At 40.7% G+C, this 18,394-nt stretch overlaps 1 pseudogene; it reads right to left on the bottom strand.

The window, feature by feature from the left end:
• The window catches only part of LOC127454560 (diacylglycerol O-acyltransferase 1-like), a 51,162-nt pseudogene that overhangs the window by 27,649 nt on the left and 5,119 nt on the right, over positions 1 to 18,394 (bottom strand).

The raw sequence follows: 18,394 nt of genomic DNA, 5'->3' as shown, positions 1-18,394 counted from the left end.
TGTGTTTATCAGGTATGATAAACACATTAAAAAAAAGAACTGCAGTTCACATTACTTTTTATGCTGTTGAAAACCTGTTCAGTGGGAAAATCGAACATAAAAGGTCAGAACTAACATTTGAGGGCACTTTAAACTTCTCTGGGGCCACATATGACTGATGGATTTACAAAAATAAAATTAGTTAGGAGTATTATTGTCATGTGAGTATTTTAAGGGTTATATGATAAGGGAGATACAGCTGTTTGACAAGAGAACTTTATGCATACTTCTTCATACCTGAGAAGGTTTTCCAAGAACAGGCATGCATTGCTCAAAACCTATAACAAGGCAAAGACAGATATGCATAAAAACACATGAGAATCAACATGAAGATATCCACTGGTGGCCAAAAGTTTGGAATAATTTACAGATTTTGCTCTTATGGAAAGAAATTGGTACTTTTATTCACCAAAGTGGCATTTAACTGATCACAATATATAATCAGGACATTAAAAAACATGAAAAATCACTTTTACAATTTGAAAAAAAAAAAAAAAAAAAAAAATCAGAACTTCTTAAACTACTTCAAAGAGTTCTCATCAGAAAATCCTCCACATGCAGCAATGACAGCTTTGCAGATCCTTGGCATTCTAGCTGTAAGTTTGTCCAGATACTCAGGTGACATTTCACCCCACACTTCCTGTAGCGCTTGCCATAGATGTGGCTGTCTTGTCGGCACTTCTCACTCACCTTACAGTCTAGCTGACCCCAAAAAAGCTCAACGAAGATCCATAACACTCTTTTCCAATTATCTGTTGTCCAATGTCTGTGTTTATTTGCCCACTCTAACTTTTCTTTTTGTTTTTCTGTTTCAAAAGTGGCTTTTTCTTTGCCATTCTTCCCATAAGGCCTGCACCCCTGAGTCTTCTCTTTACTGTTGTACATGAAACTGGTGTTAAGCGGGTAGAATTCAATGAAGCTATCAGCTGAGGACATGTGAGGCATCTATTTCTCAAACTAGAGACTCTGATGTACTCATCCTCTTGTTAGTTGTACATCTGGGCCTTCCACATCTCTTTCTGTCCTTGTTAGAGCCAGTAGTCCTTTGTCTTTGAAGACTGTAGTGTACACCTTTGTATGAAATCTTCAGTTTTCTGGCAATTTCAAGCATTGTATAGCCTTCATTCCTCAAAACAATAACTGACTGACAGATTTCTAGAGAAAGCTGTTTCTTTTTTGCCATTTTTCCCATTTTTGACCTTAAGACATGCCAGTCTATTGCATACTGTGGCAACTCAAAAACAAACACAAAGACAATGTTAAGCTTCATTTAACAAACCAAATAGCTTTCAACTGTGCTTGATATAATGGCAAGGGATTTTCTAGTACCAAATTAGCAATTTAGCATGATTACTCAAGGATAAGGTGTTGGAATGATGGCTGCTGGAAATAGGATCTGTCTAGATTTGATCAAAAGTGACTTTTTTCAAATAGTAATGGTGCTGTGTTTTACATCAGTAATGTCCTGAATATACTTTGTGATCAGTTGAATGCCACTTTGGTGAATTAAAGTACCAATTTCCTTCCAAAACAGCTAAATCTGTACACTATTCCAAACTTTTGGCTGCCAGTGTATCGCTAACATGTCAAAACATGTTAGAACAACCAAAATGAAATCACCATCTAGGAGATTTTACTTTACTGTATGTACACAATACAGAGGTACACAAACAGATATGTTGAAACTCATATCATTAAATCTACAGTGGGCCCAAAAAGTATTTGAACATTTCAGCCACAATGAATGAATTCCATTGCATTAGATAACAAACCAAGTGCCATTTAGGTATTGTAAAGACAGAAAGCACAAGCTAAATATTCAACACAAAAAGAAAGTTTTAGATTACACTCACTGAGCACTTTATAAGGAACACCATGGTCCTCATTATGTTCCTGACTTGGTCTTCTGCTGTTGTAGCCCATCTTCCTCAAGGTTCGATGTGTTGTGCATTCTGAGATGCTATTCTGCTCACTACAATTGTACAGAGTGGTTATCTGAGTTACAGTAGCCTTTCTGTCATCTCGAACCAGTCTGGCCATTCGCCGTTGACCTCTCTCATAAACAAGGCATTTCTGCCCACAGAACTTTTGCTCACTGGATGTTTTTTGGCACCATTCTAAGTAAACTCTAGAGACTGATGTGCGGAGATCAGCAGTTACAGAAATACTCAAACCAACCCGTCTAGTAACAACAATCATGTCACAGTCGAAATCACTGAGATCACATTTTTTTCCCTATTCTGATGGTTAATGTGAACATTAACTGAATCTCCTGACCCAAATCTGCATTATTTTATGCATTGCACTGCTGCCACACGATTGGCTGATTAGATAATTGCATGAATAAATAGGTGTACAGGTGTTCCTAATAAAGTGCTCAGTGAGTGTATAAAATAATAGATATACTGCTCAAAAGTAAGACACTGCAAGGACACCTGTGTAAACTTGAGGGGAACTGACTTCATACATCTGCTAAAAATGACCTTGGCACCAGTTGGGTAAGTAATTGCAAAAATGGTGGTAGCACTTTATTTTACAGTACTGTTCTACATTTACGTACTATATAATTACAACAACTATATTAATTACCAGGTATTAACCCTAAACCTAACCCTATCCTTAACCCATATTAAGTACATGTAGTTACCTAATATTACTCGGTACTTTCTTGGGTAAGTACACTGTAAATATACTAAAAGTACACATACTTCACAATAAAGTGCAACCAAAATGGCTATAAAAAGTTGAATAAATTATTTCTGAGAAAACCTCTATCACAATTTTTCAAATACCACTGTGTTTGCAATTTTGTTATTTATGCATTGACATTCATATGATACATTTTAAGTGTGACTGACTGTAAGTGTCCAAATACTTTTTAGGGCCACAGTAGTATGCTGGAGACACACTTATTTATTATAATGAGAGAGAACAATGGAAGAGAAAAGAGAGAGAGAGAAAATGCAAATGCACACAGAGCCATACTATTGGAACGTGAAAGGAAACGTCAAGCAAGAATTAAATAAATACTGTATTCTGATGACAAAATAGACTAGTCTCAAAGCTCACATTAACAGTAAGTTGAAAAGTGTGAATGTATTCTTCACAGTTTTGAAGACGAGGACTTGGCTGGCTGTCCTCCATGTTCAGCAAGTGTTTAGGCAGACAAGCTGTTTCAGGCTGTTTATTTTTAGGTGTCACTTTGCATTAAGTGTGTCTCCATAAAGAGACACACTGATCAACGATTCTTCACATGATTGCCATGCACAGGGGTGTAAAAAGTACTCGAAAATTACACTTAAGTGAAAGTATGGATACTGTGTGAAAATTTTACTCAATTAAAAGTCCAAGTATCTAGCCAGAAACATACTTGAAATTAAAAAAAATTACCACATTAAATTGTACTTAAGTATTAAAAAGTAAAAGTAACAGTATGAAATAGCTATGTATGAAACATAGCATAGAATGAAAACAGATTTGATGGTGGATTTTTTTTAAATTTCCTTGGTGAGAGGGAGACAAAGGAGACATTTTATCTTGTATGAATCCTTACTCCACTAAAGGAAAATAATTCACTAAGGTAGGACCTAGGCCTGGGTATTGATACAGATCTCCCGATTTGATTCTGACTGATACAGATCTCCTGATTTGATTGATCTCGATTCAGTATTTCAGTTATAATGTCCATTTTGCTTACACAGGAAATAAATGATCTCTTAGCTAATGCTGTGAATTATACAGGGGGACCTTCTAACTAGGTACATTACGAAAATATATATTTTTTCTAATTATATTTTATTAGTTTCTCATCATTTGTCACATTTTAACTTTTTAAAACTGAACAAATCAATGTATTTAATCAATATATATGATACTATATTGCATATATTATATTTTGTTACATGTTAATTGTTTAATTGCATAATTTGAACTATTCACAGGTATTTACATTGAGTTGTTGAAAATGTGCTAAAACTGGTACTGTCTCTTTAAGGAAACCCAGCATTTCTGTAAAGAGCGTCTGTAAATGAGCACAAGTTAATAAGAGGCACAAACAGCTTTATCCCATCTGTGCTATGCGTGATTAGAATTAAATATTTATTTTTTGTTGTTTCTGATCAACAACTAACTGCAAAGAACTGAAGGAGTATTAAAAGAGACAAATCGTTCATTGACAATTCGTTCATTGACAATTCGTTTGCAAGGATCTCGTCTTTAGACACACATTACACAGAACAAATTTTACTCTCAACATGCAGTGAAAGGATCTCGCTGCTGAATATTCCACCACTATACTACACAATTAATTCACTGGTGAGTGAAATCTAACCATTTACTAGCCAGTTGCCAAATATATACATTTTTAGTCATATAGTGCAAAATTTGGTTGCAAATGCAAGTGATTTTCTCTCATTGTAGTGGAGGGTTGCACATAGAGTAAAAGATAGATCCATGGCTTTTGAGAATTAATATCGAATCGACAAAAAAAAAAAAATAAAAAAAAAAACATTTGCCCAGCCCTAGTAGGGCCACGGGTGCTCTCGCTCTGGTGACTGAGCTTGGACAGTGCTCGCAGCTGAGTCATGTTCATCCATCTTCTTCTGCCAGTGATTGTTATAATTTGTCTCAGGAACAGGTCAAGGTACTGTGCGTTGTGGTAATTGATGAGACGTGATGTTTCTTCTCAATGACCAATGACCATGTTGTGGCCAATTACATTTTATGTTAAAACTGACCTAAATGGCAGACTAAATAACATTTAACTTAAACTGGGCATCAGTGCAGTTCGATTGGTTTGTTAGTATTAAGATAAGATGGAAGAAAATGACCTGCAACGAGTACATTTCAAGTCTAAATAAAATTGTAAGGAGTAAAAAGTACCATTTTTTTCTTTGAAAATGTAATTAAGTAAAAGTACAAGTATTCAGTTTAAATTGCACAAGTAAAGTACAAATCCCAAAAATAATACTAATAATAGTATAGTAATGAAGTATAATTACTCAAGTACTTTTCACCTGTGGCCATGCACCATCCAACATCACTTATAATGTGTTATTGCAATATACTTGTGTTACTAGAGCAGGTTTTCCCACTATTTAAAACAAATTACTTTGTGCTAAGATTCAGTGTGCCATTTATTGACATCTGTAACACAGTACAACCAGAAGAATGAGTAGGCAAGTCAATGCATGCAGATTTTGTCACTCCCTCAAAGGGACTAACAGGGATCTCTGAGTATGTGTGTTTACCAGGGGTGTAAAGTAATTGAGTAGAAATACTTAAGTACTATTTTTGAGATTTGTACTTTCCTCGAGTGTAATTTAAACGGAATACTTGTACTTTCACTTAATTTCATTTCCAAAGACAAAATAATACTTTTGACTCCTTACAATTTTATTTAAACTTGAAAAGTGCTCTTTACATTTTTGCAGATCATTTTCTTTCTTCTTACTAGACCGAAGCCGCCTTTTCACTGCATCCGATAAATGACAAATGACAGACCAGAGGTCAGTCATTTCAAATGGAGTGTCGCACGTATGTGTCCACCCGACTGAGTGTGATGTATTCAATCAAATCTTTAGGCCGTTTTTTTGTCCTAAACTTTATTCTAAATGCATGCTATTTCTACAGACTGGACAGTTATGAAATCAAAAATGATCATTCACGTTGCAAATATATATATATATATATATATATATATATATATATATAAAACAAAAATCTTTTGTAATTAAATGTGTACATGTCATGTATTTCTACATTTGCCTTTATGTTGAAATCATATCTATGAATTTCTACTACCAATTTGCTGAATTACTATTGTTGATGTGGTTAGGCAACTATTAATTATAACATTAACTATAAAACCAGCAGTGATAATGATAATAATAATGATAATAAAAATAATGGAATTTGAGTAAATTTGAATTTTATTGAATTCATCCATCTGCTCAACAGCAAGGTTTGGTTGGGGCTGGGTGCTCTGGCCTCGCAATTCGTGAGTGCCTTCTCCCATGCAACGAACATTGCATGACTGTGGCAATATTTTTGCTAGTGGTGCACCGATCAGAAAATTTGAGGCTGATATCGATTTCCAATTTTTTAAAAATTGCCCTTTGCCACACTTTTGCAAGTTATATTGTGCAGTTATGTTTATGCCCAACACAGTTAAATTACGGTAACACTTTACAAAAAGGTTCCATTTGTTAACATTATTTAACAACATTACTGTAGTTAACACGAACTAATGAACTTAATGTTAGTTACAGCATATACTAATACATTTTTCAAATCAAAAGTTGTATTAGTTAACATTAGTTAATGCACTATGAACTAACATGAACTAACAATGTAATTTTATTAACTAATATTATGATTAATAAAGGCTGTAAAAATATTTTGTTAATTGTTCATGATACCTAATGCATTAACTAATGTTAATGAATGGAACCTTTTTATAAAGTTACCAAAATTACATTAAAATTACATTAATTGTGAATGGCTAACATTTGTTTTGAAACAGTTACGAATAGTTCTGTTGTCAATATCAAAGGTCATTGTGACATACTGGCAACCAAAAAAAAAAAAACATGAGAGCATCACACTGGAGAAATGCTGTTAAAAATAAGAAAAATATATCCATTACAAGCTCTAAAACTGCTCCAGTGAGAAACAGGATTTGTTTACTGTCTTTGGCGTTATGCTGTAACACAAATCATTAATTATTAAGCAAATGCATGAAGACGTGGTGCCGTTATGGTTAACATGTAACTGCTGCGATTAGTGGTAATGTGACCAACACTATTGGTTAGGTTTAGGTTTAAGGTTTATGGTAGGGAGGTAGGTTTTGTTGATTTAAATTGGGATCCTCACAGAATAGCACTGAGATGAGTGACTGATGAGATATTGAGAGCACCTGGAGAACTGATTGACACTTGAAGCTGAGTGAAGCTGAAAGTGCTCATGATCGCTCAAACAGTCTCCATCGCTCAACACAACGTCTGATTGTTACGACTCACGTTACATCACGTATACTCAGATTTGTATAAGCATGTTTTTTTGTTGTTTAATTAATTTTTATGCCCGTTTGTAGTCTCTTTATCCTCTCCATATTCACAGCGCAATGAGTCAGAATTACTACTCTAATGACTCTAGAAAATGGGCAACTTAATATTCATCCACATTTTTAAAAACAAACCTGCATATTCATCTGAACAGCATGTCTGAAAGTTTAAATTCGTGAATACTTAGAATTGCCAATAACTCACCCTCCAGAGGCCACACTGTCATGCATCAAGGGCTAAGAAAGCACTCATTCATTACAGTAGCAGTGTATGTGTGATTCACTATGTGCTGCAAAAAAGATCGGCCGATCACCGATCACAGACTTAAAAAGAAGATCGGCCAATTTAGATCAGTGGCCGATCGATCGGTGCACCCCTAATTTTTGCAAAATAAAATTATGTGGTTCATAACATGTCACAATGCAGTTCAGAAGTGAAATGTCCACTGTGTGGCGCTTAAAGCGAGTTAAATGTTCTCCCAAACAGATGAGGTATTTAAGGCTAATGTTCTATCGAGATTTAAATCAACAAAACCTACCTCCCTACCATAAACCTTAAACCTAAACCTAACCAATAGTGTCAGAAAAAGCAAATGTGAGATGAAAAGCACAATTTCTGAAGCAACCACGTCATTTTGTGGTGCTTCTATGACACTTTTGCTCACGTGTCGAGTCAGGACTTGTAACCCGGTCCTTTGTATCACAAGCTCTATCAGTTGAGCAACTGCGCAATTTAATCACACTCTAACAAGCTTGTAAATGTAGTTGGTTATGTAATGCAAATGCCAAAATGAGTCATGCGCTACAGTAAAACTGTTTTACTGGTGATTTGAGTGAAAGGGATAAAAGTGGTTGTTTTAGGGCCTCTAGTGTTCATTCCACAATAATTGAGTTATTGTAACATGATTCTTTGACCAGGTTGCGAATGCCACTGGGGAAGATATATGATAGTCGTCAGAGACAGTATTTAGGCGACTTAACAAACCAATCGAATTTAACAACATCCTCTCTCACACAATCTCCTCTCTTGATTTCATTCTAGCTAGGAAAAAAGTTACTTTTTTAATACTTTAATGTGAATACTTTTTTTTACTTTCACTCAAGTATGTTTTTGGCTAGATTGTTGGACTTTTAATTGAGTAAAATTTTCACTCAGTATCCATACTTTCACTTAAGTATAATTATTGTGTACTTTTTACACTTCTGGTGTTTACCTATACTTTGGGGACAAAACTGTCCTGAGAAGTTAGCATAATCTGACAAATTGTGTTTTAAGGGGTAGGTTAGGGTTTGGTTAGTTTGTAGTAAATATAATAAGCTTTATTTAAAAACAATAGATGTCTATGGTATCCTCATTTAGATAGCTAGGTAAATCTACTGCGTTACTGTATGTGTGTGTGTGTGTGTGTGGGTGGGTTTAAGTGGTTTACGAGGACATTTTTTTAGGTTACAAACTGGTAATTACAAGGGGTATTATGCTATAAATGTGTTTGAGGACATTTCTAGTGTCCCCATAATTCAAATCGCTTAAAAAAACATACTAAACTATGTTTTTTTGAAAATGTAAAAATGCAGAAAGTTTTCTTTGAGGGTTAGGTTTAGGGGTAGGGTTAGGGGATAGAATCTATAGTTCGTACAGTATAAAAATAATTGTCTATCCTTATGATAGCTCCACCAACATTTGTGTGTGTGCCAATGTAAAAAAATTTCACCCCTGGACTTAATTTTCAGGCCCGTTTTTTATTTTATTGTATTTTTTACCTTTATGAGTGTATATTTCTTTACCATTTGAAACAAACGTCTCATCCTTTTATACTTGCCAAATAATATAATAGAATATTAAGAACTATATGAGATGTTATAAATACAGAACAGAAGAATTCATTACAAGGGCATTTGTTGCCCTTACACTTAAAATTGTGGGGGAATTTTTGTCAGTCAAAGTGGCATATTTGCCCTAAGCTCTCTAAATTTCTGACCCTGGTGTGTGTGTGTGTGTGTGTGTTTATGTGTGTGTGTCTGTGTGTCTGTGTGTGTGTGTGTGTGTGTGTGTGTGTGTATGTGTGTGTGTGTGTAACTTTTCCAGACTCACCAGCATTACCACACACCAGTTCAGTATGCCCCTGTAATTTTTGAAGCTGCTGACAGAGCTCTTGCAACTTATGGCAACTGCTGATGAAAAAAATGGAAATGAAATAAAAGCAATAAATTGTACCTCTGTGTGAGAGGTACATCTGGGAGTAATGATTATACAATGGTACATTATTGCTATATCAGTGAGATCCAGAAGAGAAAGTTCATTTTTCTCTATTGGTATAAAAGGGCACATACACCGATCAGTGTGTAGGTCCCCCTCGTGCCGCCAAAACAGCGCCAACCCGCATCTCAGAATAGCATTCTGAGATGATATTCTTCTCACCACAATTGAACAGAGCGGTTATCTGAGTTACCGTAGACTTTCTGTCAGCTCGAACCAGTCTGGCCATTCTCCATTGACCTCTCTCGTCAACAAGGTGTTTCCGTTCGCAGCCGCTCACTGGATGATTTTGTTTTTGACACTTTTCTGAGTAAACTCTAGGACTGTTGTGTGTGAAAATCCAGGCAAATCAGCAGTTACAGAAATACTCAAACCAGCCCATCTGGCACCAACAATCATGACACGATCAACATGGTTGATGTGAACATTAACTAAAGCTCCTGACCCATATCTGCATGATTTTATGCATTGCATTGCTGCAACATGATTGGCTGATTAGATAATCACATAAATAAGTAGGTGTACAGGTGTTTCTAATAAAGTGCTCAGTGAGTATATAGGCACTTATTTATTTTTAGAATAGACCTATGTGATGAGGAGGAGGGCGTGGCCAGCCCGGGAGGTTGCACGGCCGGCACTGAGCCACCTAATCAGCGGGAGAGAGAGATAAAGGGGAGCCGGAGACGCCAGTTTGATAGAGAGAGAGAGAGAGACACACGCGGCCACTGTGTGTGTGTGTGTGTGTGTCTATGTGTTTTATGTTGAGTTTATGTCATTAAAGTTTATGTTGACTATTCAGCCGGTTCCTGCCTCCTCTTTGCCCACCTTACACATTACAACCTATTCATAGAAATTGTCAAGACCTTTTGTCATTCATTCTATCATAAATAATGCAAAGAACGCTTTATATTGTTGACTATGAGAATTAACTTTACCTCCCGTTTTTGTTTTGGAAATCAAAAAAGAACCGAGAAAATTAGTCTGGAATTGACTCGGAATAAATTCCATTGATTCCGAAACCAGGAATCGCAATCGGAGTTGATTAAAAAAATTTGTGGAATTTAACACCCCTAACTTCAGCTGCACAGACTCACAGCCAGGTAACACCAGGTAAATAATACCTTTATATGTAAGCGATGCAGCTAAAAATCACATGTTGTGTAGCCGTCTGTTTTTTGGTGTATGAGGGTGGACTATAAAAACTTATAAAATGTAAAGAGGTTTTTGATTAATAATTGGTCATTTTATTTGAGTGTAATCGAGCAACTGTGGTATGTTTACATGCCCCTGTCTGGTCAGTTCAGCAGGAGCAAAAATGTGACCTCAGTATTTGGATGGTTGCATTTTCCCTTTGCCTTTCACTCAGTAAAGATACTGCAGCTTGTTTCACTTGGCTGCAAGCCCCCGAATGAAATAGGAGGCCAAGAAAGATTAATTCTATATATTTCAGTGGCAGGTTGATTGTATTTTATGCCGGACCACATGACTTGTGACCCTCTCTTCTGTCAGGGCTGTCAGAGTGAGCTGGCAGAGGTGTTTGGGTGTGTAGGACTGGGATGAGGAGGTATTTGCCCAGCTGTGTGCATGTCCTTGGTTTTGTAATGAAGTTGTGAGGCTGAAATCACTCACTCCTGCATTGTGTAGTGGCACGTCATGTTTTATCACAGGGTTGCAACATTTACTCAGTCATTAGGGACCAAAAGCTAGTTTATCTTAGCTGCGATCCAGGCAGACTGATGGACACTTCAGGGGTGGCACCCCGTGTCAGCACTTTTGCAGTTCAGTCAAGGACGTGACTCCCGATAACACTGTTGTACTTTATACCTCTCTGTCTTTCTCAAGCTTGCTCACTCTCTCTCTTTCACATCATCTGACAGGTGTCAGCCTCTACACAGGTTAATTCTTTTAAATAATGTCTGCCATGGTGACATATCACTTAGGGAGACACATACTTGCATGAATGCACGATACCATAATGCCAGTCTCATAACTCCTGAGTCCATGGGTCCATCTCACCTACAAGTATGTGGTTGCCAAAATACACACTCACACATTCACACACAAACTCTCTCAGGCATACGTTCTCTCTCTCTTCAGCATGGTGTCGGCCTGTTGATATTTGTTTAATTAAAAACTGATAATTGTGTTGTCACAGTTTATGTTGTTGTTGAGCAGAGATTAAACTGACAGGTCTCTAGGCAGAGAAGGTATGCATGTTAGAATAATTAGAATTAGTTACATTCAGAAAGTATTTTGATTACTGAAGAGATTACATTGCATTTTATTGTCATTTGTTTTTCATTTACCTTTCAGATGTAAAACATTTCTACATATAAATGATGCAATCCAAAGTGCATTTGAACAGTGGTGAAACACTTTCTTCCTGCTTCATACGAGCAGACAGAGAAGTAAGTTTGAAGTACTAAGTTTGGAGCAGAAGAAATAGAAATAAACCTTGTGTAAATTGTCAGCTTTACCCTAAGCTAAAATGCTACTTCTATCCATTTTACATGCACGTTACCAGGCACGATCATATTTTTTTATCAAGAAAATTCACGTTGGATAATAATTAATTTTTTTTCTAGTAAGACCTTTGATATTAGGGCAAAAATCTTATTCTTGATCATTTTTGTATTGTTTTCCTGTAAAAATATCTAAAAATCCTTAAAACAAGATCAATTTGATTGATCTTGTTTTAGAAACAACACTGCATAAAATATTTAGGTTCTTCAGAGAATGTATTTTTATGTGTATTTTTTCTTACTGTACTGGCAGAGTTTTTATAGTCAAGACAAGTGAAAAAATCTACCAGTGCTGAAGAAGTAATCCAAAGTATTTAGAATACGTTACTGACCTTGAGTAATCTAAAAGAATATGTTACAAATTACATTTTACAGCATGTATTCTGTAATCTGTAGTGGAATACATTTCAAAAGTAACCCTCCCTACCCTACCTGTGGATGTGGTTCCCTATCTGTCACTCACTCGACGTTGTGTCGATGTAGTGACACTAGGGGCCACTTTTGGGAGCCCGAGACACCTCTGGTCTTTGATAAAAGGCCAATGAAAATTGGTGAGTGGTATTTGCATACCACTCCCCCGGACATATGGGTATAAAAGGAGCTGGTATGCAACCATTCATTCAGATTTTCTCTTCGGAGCCGAACGGTCGATGTTTACTGAGCTGACTGTTCATTCACCTCTACTGGATCTGACAGCGCATTTCAGCGGCTTCTCCCTCCTCTGCACTGGTGCACTGCAGAGAACGCCCCTGGGCGCTTCGGCAGAAAAAAGAGAGTATATTTTTCTAAAAGAGTATATTTCTCTAAAAAAGCGGCACACACGGAACGTCTTTTTAAAGAAGCATCTTTTTAAAGATGCCTTTCCGTTTGTGTTATTCCTGGTTGCAGTTGTTTCCTCTCAACTTCGGACAGTCACGATCGCTGTCTTTCGTGTCTGGGCGTGACTCACCCCAGCGGCTCCCCGCCTCCTGGTCGAGATGGGTGAGGCCGACAAGGCACGGTTCTTTGCTGCCCCTATCTCCCAGGTTGGCCTATTCGGCGACACTGTCGAGGACTTTGCCCAGCAGTTCTCGACGGTGAAGCAGCAGATGGAGGCTATCCGGCACATCGTGCCCCAGTGCAGCTCAAGATCCCGCACCCCACCTGCTCGTCACCAAGGGTGTCCCCCTGCATTGACTGCACCGGCTCCACCGCAGCCCGCCCCTTTGTCCTGGCCCCTGCGTGGAGCCCACTGCAGGAAGCAAACGCCAACCATCTCATGGCCGGCCACCAAGAACCCACGGAAGGCTTCGAAGCGCCCCTGAGACAGGTGACCCAGCGAAGACGAAACCCACCTTGGAGCTGGTAAACAGACCACTCCATTCCCCGGTGGAGGGCTGGGAGGAGAATCTTTTGTTGCTTTTTCATTTAATTTCGCCGCATGCCCAAGTGGTTGCGGAACCCAACAGTTCATCAAAAGAGCGGTTTCCTCGTTTCCTGGGTCACATAACCGGTGTGCACAGCGTCATCACGACCACCGTCCACCTTTTTATCCTTGCAGGGTTGGCGCTCCAGCGGTGGTCTCCCCGTCCCTGCACGCCCAGCTGTGGCACAAATCCGCCCCCGATGTGACAGTCTCCACGGGTCGCGAGGACAGGCCTCTTCCTCCCCCATCCCAGGCTGTTCCAGGGGTGGTCACAAGGAGCCAGGTAAGTGCTTCAATGTCCCTGGACTCAGCACGGCCTTGAGTCTTGTGCTTTCCAATCCGTCGCGGTGGTTGATCCGGACCGTCCGACTCGCCTATGCGATTCAGTCTGCCAGGCGTCTGCTCAGATTCAGCGGTATCCACTTCACCTCGGTGAAGGACGAAAATGCTGCTACCTTGCGCGCGGAGATCGCTACCCTCCTACGGAAGGATGCGATAGAACCTGTCCCTCCGGCCGAGATGAAGAAGGGGTTTTTACAGCCCCTACTTCATTGTACCGAAAAAAGGCGGTGGGTTGTGGCTAACCTTGGACCTGCGAGTACTGAACCAGGCTTTATACAGACTCCTGTTCAAGATGCCGATGCAAAAATGCATTCTGGCGAGCGTCCGGCATCTAGATTGGTTCGCGGCTGTAGACCTGAAGGACGCGTACTTCCACGTCTCGATTCTACCTCGATACAGACCCTTCCTGCGGTTTGCATTCGAGGGTCGGGCGTATTAGTATAAGGTCCTCCCTTTCGGTCTGTCCTTGTCCCCTCACGTCTTCACGAAGGTCGCAGAGGCAGCTCTTGTCCCGTTAAGGGAGGTGGGCATTGGCATTCTCAACTATCTCGATGATTGGCTAATCCTAGCTCACTCTCAGGATATGTTGTGTGCACACAGGAACCTGGTGCTCTTGCACCTCAGCTGATTAGGGCTTCGGGTCAACTGGGAAAAGAGCAAGCTCCTCCCGGTTCAGAGCATCTCTTTTCTCGGTTTGGAGTTGGACTTAGTCTCATTGACACCGCGCCTCACGAACGAGCGCGCACAGTCAGTGCTGACCTGTTTGAAGGCATTCAAACAGAAAACAGCGGTTCCACTGAAACACTTTCAGAGGCTCCTGGGGCATATGGCATCCTCAGCGGTGGCCACTCCGCTTGGGTTGATGCATATGAGACCGCTTCAGCACTGGCTTCAGACTTGAGTCCCGAGATGGGCATGGCGCCGCGGGACACATCACATGGTCATCACGCTGATCTGTCACCACCTCTTCAGCCCTTGGACCGACTTTGCATTTCTACAGGCAGGCGTTCCCCTAGAGCAGGTCTCCAGGTGCGTTGTGGTCACGACAGATGCCTCCAAGACGGGCTGGGGCGCTGTTTGCAATGGGCATGCAGCCGCAGGCTTATGGATGGGCCCGCGGCTGCGTTGGCACATCAACTGCCCCGAGTTGCTGGCAATTCTGCTCGCACTGCGGAGGTTCCGGCCAGCACCTCAAGTCGCTGCGAACCACTCACATCCCGGGCGACCTCAACACTGCAGCGGACGCGCTGTCACGGCAGGTTACCCTCAGGGTAGAGTGGAGACTCCACCCTCAGGTGGTCCAGCTGATCTGGAGTTGATTTGGACAGGCACAGGTAGACCTGTTCTCTTCCCAAGAATCCTCCCACTGCCCGCTCTGGTACGCCCTGACTGAGGCACCTCTCGGTATAGATGCGCTGGCACACAGCTGGCCCCCTGAACTGCGCAAATATGCGTTTCCCTCAGTGAGTCTACTTGTACAGACCCTGTGCAAGGTCAGGGAGGACGAGGAGCAGGTCGTCCTGGTAGCACCCTACTGGTCCACCCAGATGTGGTTCTCAGACCTCATGCTCCTCGCGACAGTCCCCCCCGGCGAATTCCCCTGAGGAAGGACCTTCTTTCTCAGGGACGGGGAACCATCTGGCACCCACGACCAGACCTCTGGAATCTCCATGTCTGGCCCCTGGACGAGATGTGGAAGACCTAAGCGGTCTACCACCCGCGGTGGTAGACACGATCACTCAGGCTAGGGCCCCCTCTACAAGGTGCCTGTATGCCTTTAAGTGGCATCTGTTCACTAAGTGGTGTTCTTACCGATGGAAGGACCCCCAGAGATGCGCAGTCGGATCGGTGCTTTCCTTCCTGCAGGAGAGGTTGGAAGGGCGGCTGTCCCCTTCCACCTTGAAGGTGTATGTAGCCGCTATAGCGGCACACCATGACACAGTGGATGGTAAGTCCTTAGGGAAGCACGACCTGATCATCAGGTTCCTGAGAGGTGCCAGGAGGCTGAATCCCTCCAGACCATGCCTCGTTCCCTCATGGGACCTCTCTGTAGTTCTTCAGGGTCTACAGAGAGCCCCCTTTGAGCCTTTGCAGTCAGCTGAGCTTAAGGCACTCTCCTTGAAGACTGCCCTCCTGACTGCGCTCACTTCCATCAAGAAGATAGGAGACCTGCAAGCGTTCTCTGTCAGCGAAACGTGCCTGGAGTTTGGTCCGGGCTACTCTCACGTGATCCTGAGACCCCGACTGGGCTATGTGCCCAAGGTTCCCACGATCCCTTTTAGAGATCAAGTGGTGAACCTGCAAGCGCTGCCCCAGGAGGAGGCAGACCCAGCCCTGACGTTGCTGTGTTGCTTTTCGCATCTATTTGGATCGCACGCAGAGCTTTAGAGTCTCTGAGCAGCTCTTTGTCTGCTTTGGTGGACAGCGGAAAGGAAGTTCTGTCTCCAAGCAGAGGATCGCCCACTGGCTCACTGACGCCATAACTATGGCATATCACGCCCAGGACGTGCCGCCCCCGGTAGGGCTACGAGCCCATTTTACCAGGGGTGTAGCGGCCTCCTGGGCCTTGAACAGTGGCGCCTCTCTAACAGACATTTGCAGAGCAGAGGGCTGGGCAACACCCAACACCTTTGCAAGGTTCTACAACCTCCGGGTGGAACCGGTTTTGTCCCGAGTAGTAGCACACACAAGCAGGTAAGTCCGGGACAGCCGGCCAGGTGTATCGCTTGCACATAGCGCCTTTCACCTCCCCTGAGCTGACAACGTGCGCCGTTAACTCCCAGTAAGTGTTCACAAACTGTGTTCCCTGGTTGACTTCCTCCGAGCCCTGTGACAGTCGAGTTTTCAGTGAGACTTGCTGCCGGCCCAGTACACGTGCTACAAAGGGCCGTTCGACACTCATAATAGTGTTGGGGGAGGTTACGTGTCAGCCTGGTGCTCTGGCTACGAGGCACACAGTGGTCTGCCCGTCACACACCGCCAGTTCACGTAACACAGTTCAGCCAGTTGCGGCATTTGTATAGGGACCCCTAGTGTCACTACATCGACACAACATTGAGTGAGTGACAGATAGGGAACGTCCTGGTTACTTGTGTAACCTCCGTTCCCTGATGGAGGGAATGAGACGTTATGTCTCTCCTGCCACAATGCTGAACTACCCGCTGAAATGGCCGGACCTTGTCTCGGCTCCTCAGCATAAAATCTGAATAAGTGGTTGCATACCAGCTCCTTTTATACCCGTATCGACACAACGTCTCGTTCCCTCCATCAGGGAACGGAGGTGACGCAAGTAACCAGGACGATACACTCACTGCCACTTAAGTTCCAGAAATTTTGAATAAACTGTGAATCACCACAATAGAATCGAGATAGAATCTCTTTTTACTCTTGTAATTATGTGTTATTTTAGAGCTCCAAATTAGAGGCTTCCACATTTGGTCAGTGTGGTCATGGTCTCTAAATTCTGCCTGGCAGCACAGAAAATGTATGATGTTGAATTGCCTGCTTAATCAAAAAGTTACATTTAAATATAATTCAAATATCACCTAGCTAATCACAAGTGTAACTTAACCGAACTGTATTTTTCCTTATGAAAATGTCACATGTTGCCTTGTGTGACATATTTCTGTATTAATACAAGTTTTGTGACAAAAACAGACAAGTCGGTGGCCTGGTTAGAACATGTGCATGCTTTATGCTGTGGTACTTATGCGGAAGATATAAGTTTGAGTCTGGCTTGCAACATTTCCTAATTCTATTCTTCCTCTTCTCCCCATCATTTCCTGTCCTATTTTCCACTGTCTGTATAAAATAGGGCAAAAAAGCTGTCAAAAGCAGCTTGTTCTGTATAATCATGTATGTTCTTCTGACATCAAACAGAAAATCTTACTCTGACTGTCTGCTGCCCCAGTTTAATACTCAAAACTGTTTTTTTTGAGCTGAGGATGATGAACACATTGATTAGACAGATTCATAGTTAATTTAATGTGCTCTTTATTTGTTTACATTTACATTTATGCATTTGGCAGATGCTTTTATCTAAAGTGGCTTAAAGTGCATTCAAAGCATAAATTTGATCAGTATGTGTGTTCCCATGGAACCGAACCCACGACCTTGGTGTCACTAGCATTAGTTGAGCTACAGTAATGCTGTATTTTCCTATCTACATACTATCAAATACTGCAGTTGCTCAAATTTTCAGTTAGAGGTAATTAATTAGGGATGCACCAATATGAAAATGTTTTGCCGTTACCGATTCGACCCAAAAACTATAAGCTGATACCGATATTTTTCCACTTACTCATCTTATTTTGTCATCAGATCACTGTTTTGCTAAGGAATTATGCTTAAAATATGTACAACTGAAACAATAGCTATTTCAGGGTTTCCACTCTTTTCAAGGCACAAATCCAGGACACTTTACAGATATGTGCCCAGCAGTTGTAATATTTAAGCAAAAACATAGATCATAATGTATGTTGTGGTTATCGGACGATTCTTTTTTCTGAATTCTGTATTTGATATTTTTATTTTATTTTATTACCAAAATATTTTGTGTCTAATCAAATTAATTAATTAAAACTTTAATCAAATGAAAATGATTAATTAATTATTTTCAACATAAAATTGCATAATTTTGTATCAAATCAAGTGCTTTTATACAAAATCCTCACAGCACAATCCAAAAAACACTGGAAATATTTTTGTCAAATGTACTGCTTTGTTTTTAATTATTATTTAATTACATTTAATTACAATAAACATTC

This window comes from Myxocyprinus asiaticus, chromosome 16 (genome assembly GCF_019703515.2).
Source record: "Myxocyprinus asiaticus isolate MX2 ecotype Aquarium Trade chromosome 16, UBuf_Myxa_2, whole genome shotgun sequence".
NCBI classification, from domain to species: Eukaryota; Metazoa; Chordata; class Actinopteri; order Cypriniformes; family Catostomidae; genus Myxocyprinus; species Myxocyprinus asiaticus.
Note: the sequence above shows the minus strand (reverse complement) of the source record. Positions and strands in the feature narration are given on the sequence as shown.